General features: G+C 42.8%; 1 non-coding gene across 1 annotated transcript; it reads right to left on the reverse strand.

Annotated features, from left to right (window-relative positions):
* Positions 1-3,346: 3,346 nt before the first annotated feature.
* On the reverse strand, positions 3,347-3,453 carry LOC118482498. The gene has a single exon (XR_004868532.1). It is a non-coding gene; the product is annotated as a small nucleolar RNA R71 (small nucleolar RNA).
* Between the last annotated feature and the right edge of the window lie 5,655 nt (positions 3,454-9,108).

Consider the following 9,108-nt stretch of genomic DNA (forward strand, 5'->3'; position numbering starts at 1 on the left):
TGAAAGCCCACATCGCGACTTACGTCGGCAAGTGTTTGACTTGTGCAAAAGTCAAAGTGGAGTATCAGAAACCAGCGGGTCTGCTTCAGCAATCCAAGATACCGCAATGGAAATGGGAAGAAATTTCCATGGATTTTGTTACAGGCCTACCCAGATCCCAGCGTGGGAATGACACCATATGGGTGATCGTGGATCGATTCACCAAGTCTGCACACTTCCTGGCTATAAAGGAAACGGATAAGTTCTCCACTCTCGCAGACGTTTATCTTAAAGAAGTTGTTTCGAGGCACGGAGTGCCCACCTCCATCATTTCGGATCGGGCTGCACGATTCACGTCAGAGCTATGGCAAGCGATGCACAAATCTTTCGGGTCACGGTTAGACATGAGCACAGCGTATCATCCTCAGACGGATGGGCAGTCTGAGCGAACGATCCAAACTCTTGAAGACATGCTTCGGGCATGTGTTATTGATTTCGACAACGGCTGGGAAAAGCATCTCCCTTTGGTGGAGTTTTCATATAATAACAGTTATCACACCAGCATACAAGCCGCTCCATTCGAGGCATTGTACGGGCGTAAATGTCGGTCACCTCTCTGTTGGGCAGAGGTTGGGGATAGTCAGATCACGGGTCCAGAGATTGTAGTGGACGCCACGGAAAAGATTGCGCAGATACGACAACGCATGGCGGCAGCACGCGACCGTCAGAAAGCCTACGCGGATAAGCGTAGGAAACCGTTGGAATTTCAGGTCGGTGATGTGTGTAAAATGCAACATATAAATCACATCAATTAAGGCATAAAACTAACCCTTTTTAAGTACTAATGTTGGAAAAAGAGTGTTTTTGTCTTCCTTTTGTATTTTCAGGATGAAATGAGCTCAAAATCACAAAAGAAGCAAAAAAGACAACTAATTCTAGCATAAATACAAGAAAACGAACAAAAGTGGACTGTCCGGACCCTCAACGGCACCTCCCAAGGCAAAGGAGAAGAAACAGAGTCTGAACACGCCCCGTGTCCAGCGAACACGGGGGCGTGCCCAGGAAGCAGCAGAAAAGACAAACCAGTAGAAGCTTCCATTGCCCACCACGGGGCCGTGTCCAGCGGGCACGGGGGCGTGGTGAAAGTACAGCAGGCGCATTAATTGTAATTGCGAATTACAATTAATGAAGAGAGAGAATGTCAGACGGGCACGGGGCCGTGTCCAGCGGACACGGGGCCGTGTCCAGCCTTCTGTTCAGCCTATAAATAGAGGAGCTTGGTTTCATTCTCTCTCATCCCTTGGCACACCACCTCTCTCACACTTCATCAACCACCCACCACCACCATAACACCATCATCCACCACCATCATCCATTGTCCATCGTAGAGTGTGTGAGTCGTCTCGGGATCCAAGATTGATCGTAAGAGTTCTTGACAATCAAGGCCATGTTTGCCTAAGTCTCTTACATCACTTGGTGAAGACAAGTGTTTAGTATAATACTTTTTATTTTTAATCTTTTGCACTTTTTATTTGGTTTTGTATTAATGACTTTAATAACTAGTTACTTATGTTGAAGGTGATCTTTCCTTATCGTTTGTCCGTGGTGTCTTGGCATTATTTTACTGTCTATATAAAATAAAAGATTTTCACCATTCATATCTCCACGGTCTATATGGAGGTATGTTGGCTACCTGGTCGGGGCTTAAGGGAACGGTTTGGTAAGGGTCTTGCCCTTGTTCAGCGTTTAGAGGTCCTGCTTGGGACCTGGGTCAATTTTAGTAGGATCTCCTTCAATGCCCATAGATATTGGATGGCGGGGATCCAAACTCTTTGACCCCCTCATAAGTTAACTACTATTAATACTATAACCCGGCTATTTAGGACTGTATCCCTGCTGACTCAGACTACTTAGCCGAGGGTAACGTCACCGCCAAAAGTGGGGCCTACCACAATTTGCATTAATAACTTAATTCATTATCTTTCAATAATCCGACCCTTTAGGATTGTATCCTTGCTGACTCAAACTACTGGGTTGAGGGTAACGTCGCCTTCAAAAGAGGGGCCTACTACAATAACTAAGATAATCTCTTAAACAAGTGCAAAAGTGCGAAAATAATCAAAGGTTATACTAATACACGTTTCGGATCCAAGTGATTCATCTTGTCTATCTGTTTTTATTTTATTTTATTTTACTTTTCAACATTTAGTTAGTTTTTATTTTTCTTAGTTTAAAACATTTTTCTCACTTTTTGATTTGATTAGACGTTGAGGATAAACCGGTACTAAAAGCTCTTGTGTCCTTGGACGACCTCGGTATCTTACCAACACTATACTACGTCCACGATGGGTGCACTTGCCCATATGTGTGTTTAGTGTTAGTGAATATCGTGTTTTATAAATTTAAAACTTGGCTAAGAGTGTAAAAAAGGCTTAAATACTCATCTAATTTATATTACACCTAACGCACATCAAGTTTTTGGCGCCGTTGCCGGGGACACAAGGATTTTAAGAAAGTTAGGAATCAACGGCCTAATAGTATTTTTATTTTTCTTTAATTTTTTTAGGAATTTTTCTTAGTTTTTCAGCTTCTGCAGAGCTCAGCACGGGGCCGTGCCTGGTCGGACACGGGCCGTGCTCAGCATCGTTACTGGCAGTTTTTGTTTTTCAAGTTACAGAAGGCTGACCACGGGGCCGTGCCGGTGCAACACGGGGCCGTGTCCAACTTCCAGTAACTGGGATCTGAAAAACAATCACTGTAATTCCGACCACGGGGCCGTGTTCGCTCAACACGGGGCCGTGGTGAACCTTCTGACCAACATTCTTTTCTGTTTTTATTGCAGGACTTGGAACCCGACGCCATCCTCACGTAGTGTATGAGCTCCAGTTCCAATAAAGACATAAAGGAACCGCTAGAAGAACCCGAACGCTTTCTCAGAAAAAGGTTAAAAGCCAAAAACCAAGAGAAGGTTTCGGGTGATCCACCCCCAATGGCGGACCAATGTACCCTTATGGATTATCTACGGCCCACCGTAGGTAATCTAGGCGCCGCTATCAATGCTCCGAATGTCGAAGCCAATAACTTTGAACTTCAACCGCATTTGATACAAATGCTCCAGAACTCCGCAACCTTCCACGAGCTTGCGGACGAGGATCCCCATCCACATATAACTAATTTCTTAGAAATATGTGATACCTTTCGGATCAATGGAGCATCAAACGACGCCATCCGCCTCCGTATGTTTCCATTCTCACTAAAAGACCGAGCGAAAGCTTGGCTCAACACCCTCCCAGCTGGATCGGTAAACACCTGGGATGAACTAGCCCAAAAATTTCTATATAAGTATTTCCCTCCTGCTAAAACTGCTAAATTAATGGCTGAAATTAATACATACTCACAAGAGGACGGGGAATCCTTATATGAAACTTGGGAAAGGTTCAAGGAGCTATTACGCAAGTGTCCCCATCACGGCCTCGCAATATGGCAACAAGTGTCCACTTTCTACAATGGATTGTTGCCACACACTAGGCAGACACTTGATTCTAGCTCCGGGGGACTTTTAGGTAACCGACGCCCACATGAAATATATAATCAGATTGAGGAAATTGCTCAAACCAATTTTCAATGGCACACCCCCCGGGGAAATAAGTCTATCGCCCCGGGCGCCCATAAGGTCGACGAAAGCACTTCTTTACAAGCCCAAATCGAGGCCCTTTCTTCAAAAATAAAAAAATTAGAAATGACAAAAACAGTCTCGGTTATGGCTTGTGAAGGGTGTGGTAGGTCACATGAAAATTGGAGTTGCATGAAAGAAACGGACGATCAACAAGAAATGGTAAACTACATTGATAATAGACCTAGGCCGTCGGGTCCTCCAACGGGAACTTACAACCAAGGATGGCGAAACCACCCAAACCTTGGTTGGAGGGAACCCGGCAATAGTAGTAACCAACAGACCCAACGAACAAACTTTCAGCAATCAAGAAATGAGTCACAAAATTTCACTCAACAACAAGGTGGACGAGAAAGGCTCGAAGATACTATATCTCGCCTCGTCTCTGACACTGATAAGAAAAACTCGGAAAGATTTCTACAATTAGAATCTAATTTTAGGAATCAACAAGCTAGCATTCAAAACATAGAAAAACAAATAAATCAACTAGCACAAAATTTTTCCAAGAGACCGCAAGGCGCATTACCTAGCAATACCGAAACAAACCCAAAGGCGCAAGTTCACCTCATCACATTACGAAACCGCACCGTAGGGCCTGCAGAAGTACCTTCACCTGCGGAAGAAACAATGCCAACACCTCTGCAGGAAAAGAACTCTCCTTCATCACCAGAGCCTACCAAGGCTCCTCGAGTTCCGTACCCCGGTAGGTTAATTCGTCAAAAGACCAATGAGCAATTCGCAAAATTCGAAAGTCTGTTAAAACAATTGCATGTCAATATTCCTTTTATCGAAGTCCTAACCCAAATGCCCAAATACTCTAAATTTATGAGGGACTTCCTTACACATAAAAAGAAAATTGAAAATTTGCAATTAGTTAATTTAGGCGAAGAATGCTCTGCCCTCGTACTCAATAAACTACCCCAAAAGAAAATCGATCCCGGAAGTTTCACGATTCCATGCTCAATAGGGGAATCACCCGTTCGCAATGCCTTGGCCGACTTAGGGGCTAGCATTAACCTCATGCCCTCATTGATGTTCAAAAGGCTTGGCTTGGGAACCACGAGCCCTACAAAAATAAGCATACAACTCGCTGATCGATCCGTCAAGTTCCCACAAGGTGTCATCGAGAATGTCTTGGTAAGGGTAAGCAGATTCGTTTATCCAGTTGACTTTGTCATACTCGACATGGAGGAAGACACCGAGGTCCCCCTTATACTAGGGAGACCCTTCCTTGCCACAGCACAAGCAGTGGTAGACATGAATGACGGGACACTGACTTTGAGGTATGGGGATAATGAGGTGAAGTTCGGGGTTGGGAAGAGAATAGAGGACGACGACCCAGTCAATTACATGAAGGTTATTGATTCAAGCTTGGATGCCGCTCTCCGACGGTGTAACTTGGGAAGCAAGGCACTCCACTCAGAAGATATATAACCTCGAATTGGGTCTAGCCAAGGACCCTTATAAACGTGGCGCACCACGGAGGCATTCCGCGGATCTATCCTTAGTTTAGTTTAATCTTTTAGTTTTTGCAGAATAAAACACACTCATGGTGGTAATGGATGAAAAAGGGAACGAGAAAAATGGAACCATGCAAGAAAAACAGAGCAACCCGACAAAAATCTCCATCACAGAAGGCTCAACACGGGCCGTGCCCAACCAACACGGCCCCGTGCTGAGCCCCCTGCAGAAAATCACCCAGTTCAGGTAACTGGACACGGGCCGTGTTCAGCGGACACGCCCCCGTGTCCAGGCTTCTGTTTCTATTCTCTAATTTTTGTTACTGGGACTTGACCACGGGGCCGTGCCCGGTCAACACGGAGCCGTGTCCAGGATGCCAGTAACACAAAACTTTGCTTTTAAACCCACTTTTACACATTCTAATCAACCAAAAACATTATTTTTGGACACATTGAGGACAATGTGTAATTTAAGTGTGGGGGGGGATGCTAAAACCTTGGAATTTTGCAAAATCCTAAACACAAGCCTTACACAAAACTCTATTGGAACCGCTAAACACCCCAAATTTTTTCAAAAACTTTTTCATTTTTTTCATTTACTTGTCTTAGTTTAAGTTGGGAATAACAAGTTCTAAAAAGGTTATATTTTTACAAGTTTACAACCGATAGTGAGTCTTGAGGTTATATTTTTACAAGTTTACAACCGATAAGAAAATTATGAAACGGCATAACAAGTCTAGTTAAAAATTCGATTATATATACTTGGTCACATTAAAAACCCATTCCCACAAAAGTGAGTCTTGAGCCTTTATTGAGCATAAAAAAAATACATATTTAGACTAAATGCTCATTTTTCGTTTCTTGTGTGAATAGCCGCTTGGTTCTTACAAATCTAGAACTTGCCACGACGATACATTCCCGGTCCTTACCAACTTAAACCCAAGTAAGTAAATGATGGAGGCATTAGGACTAACCATTTTTCTTTCAAAACCATTATTTTTCATTTTTTTTATCACCTACCCAAAAATCCCCCTAGATAGCCCCTTTGAGCCTAAACCTTTCATTTCATTACCCCAAAACCCTTTTTACCCACCAAAAACCTTTTTTTATTTTTCACCCTTTATTTTAGTAACAAGCTCGGTTTTTCGTAAACTTGCCCTTTCATGTGACGTAAAAAAAAAAAAAAAAACAATAGTGATGAAGTCAAAAACAAACAAAAGCTATTTAAAAGCTTGTTTGGAGAAATACTTCAAAAATAAAAAGTCACTAAAAACAAGGTACTTTACGAAAACCGACGCTTGTTACGATTTTCACCCTTTTTACTAACCACTAACCCAACCACCCACCTTTAACCCAAGCCTAACCCTTCACCCCAAAAGTCCTCTTGATATTTACAAAGGTAAAGAGTTAAAAAGGAGAAGGATTGATTGCTTGGCAAGCCTATGGAAGGCGTAAGTTCCATGCCGCTCTCGAGTGATTCACTAAAATATACACCTTCGGCCGAGTGTTGAGTGATCTCCCGTGAGGTATGTGAACTTGTATATAAATGGAATTTTAATAAGGCATGCTATGCCCAAATAAGTAATTTATCTTATGAAACGTTCAAAATAAATCATAACGAATAGGATTGTAAATAAATAAAAATAAAACTTACAAAGACCTTGGATTCCCGACACTCTAGGACAAGCTAAAAACTTCTCTTCTACCTATTCCATTTGGGAGTGTAAGCCACATTTAAAGAGTTTTGCTTGAGGACAAGCAAAAGTTCAAGTGTGGGGGTATTTGATGTGTGTAAAATGCAACATATAAATCACATCAATTAAGGCATAAAACTAACCCTTTTTAAGTACTAATGTTGGAAAAAGAGTGTTTTTGTCTTCCTTTTGTATTTTCAGGATGAAATGAGCTCAAAATCACAAAAGAAGCAAAAAGACAACTAATTCTAGCATAAATACAAGAAAACGAACAAAAGTGGACTACCCGGACCCTCAACGGCACCTCCCAAGGCAAAGGAGAAGAAACAGAGTCTGAACACGCCCCGTGTCCAGCGAACACGGGGGCGTGCCCAGGAAGCAGCAGAAAAGACAAACCAGTAGAAGCTCCATTGCCCACCACGGGGCCGTGTCCAGCGGGCACGGGGGCGTGGTGAAAGTACAGCAGGCGCATTAATTGTAATTGCGAATTACAATTAATGAAGAGAGAGAATGTCAGACGGGCACGGGGCCGTGTCCAGCGGACACGGGGCCGTGTCCAGCCTTCTGTTCAGCCTATAAATAGAGGAGCTTGGTTTCATTCTCTCTCATCCCTTGGCACACCACCTCTCTCACACTTCATCCACCACCCACCACCACCATAACACCATCATCCACCACCATCATCCATTGTCCATCGTAGAGTGTGTGAGTCGTCTCGGGATCCAAGATTGATCGTAAGAGTTCTTGACAATCAAGGCCATGTTTGCCTAAGTCTCTTACATCACTTGGTGAAGACAAGTGTTTAGTATAATACTTTTTATTTTTAATCTTTTGCACTTTTTATTTGGTTTTGTATTAATGACTTTAATAACTAGTTACTTATGTTGAAGGTGATCTTTCCTTATCGTTTGTCCGTGGTGTCTTGGCATTATTTTACTGTCTATATAAAATAAAAGATTTTCACCATTCATATCTCCACGGTGTATATGGAGGTATGTTGGCTACCTGGTCGGGGGTTAAGGGAACGGTTTGGTAAGGGTCTTGCCCTTGTTCAGCGTTTAGAGGTCCTGCTTGGGACCTGGGTCAATTTTAGTAGGATCTCCTTCAATGCCCATAGGTATTGGATGGCGGGGATCCAAACTCTTTGACCCCCTCATAAGTTAACTACTATTAATACTATAACCCGGCTATTTAGGACTGTATCCCTGCTGACTCAGACTACTTAGCCGAGGGTAACGTCACCGCCAAAAGCGGGGCCTACCACAATTTGCATTAATAACTTAATTCATTATCTTTCAATAATTTACCCTTTAGGATTGTATCCTTGCTGACTCAAACTACTGGGTTGAGGGTAACGTCGCCTTCAAAAGAGGGGCCTACTACAATAACTAAGATAATCTCTTAAACAAGTGCAAAAGTGCGAAAATAATCAAAGGTTATACTAATACACGTGTCGGATCCAAGTGATTCATCTTGTCTATCTGTTTTTATTTTATTTTACTTTTCAGCATTTAGTTAGTTTTTATTTTTCTTAGTTTAAAACATTTTTCTCACTTTTTGATTTGATTAGACGTTGAGGATAAACCGGTACTAAAAGCTCTTGTGTCCTTGGACGACCTCGGTATCTTACCAACACTATACTACGTCCACGATGGGTGCACTTGCCCATATGTGTGTTTAGTGTTAGTGAATATCGTGTTTTATAAATTTAAAACTTGGCTAAAAGTGTAAAAAGGGCTTAAATACTCATCTAATTTATATTACACCTAACGCACATCAGTCGGGGACCGGGTTTTATTAAAAGTCTCACCCTGGAAGGGTGTGGTTCGTTTTGGCAAACGGGGCAAACTAAATCCGCGGTATGTCGGACCGTTCGAGATCATTGAGAAGATTGGCAAAGTAGCTTACAAACTGAACCTACCAACTGAACTCGGTGCAGTTCACAATGTTTTTCACGTGTTGAATCTGAAGAAGTGCCTTTCAGATGAAACCCTCATAGTTCCCTTGAAGGAGCTCACTATCGACGAGTGGTTGCAGTTCGTCGAGGAACCTGTTGAAATCACTCACCGGGATGTGAAGGTCCTCAAACACAAGAGAATCCCTCTTGTTCGAGTTCGTTGGAACTCCCGACGTGACCCAGAGTACACCTGGGAACACGAAGACCAGATGACAGAAAAATACCCCCAATTATTCGGAACCAATGCAACCACTACTGAGACTGAAGCTACTACTGCGGAATTTCGGGACGAAATTCCAGATCAACGGGGGGAGGATGTGACACCCCAGGAAAACCAGTGAACAA

Source organism: Helianthus annuus, chromosome 9 (genome assembly GCF_002127325.2).
Source record: "Helianthus annuus cultivar XRQ/B chromosome 9, HanXRQr2.0-SUNRISE, whole genome shotgun sequence".
Classification (NCBI taxonomy): domain Eukaryota; kingdom Viridiplantae; phylum Streptophyta; class Magnoliopsida; order Asterales; family Asteraceae; genus Helianthus; species Helianthus annuus.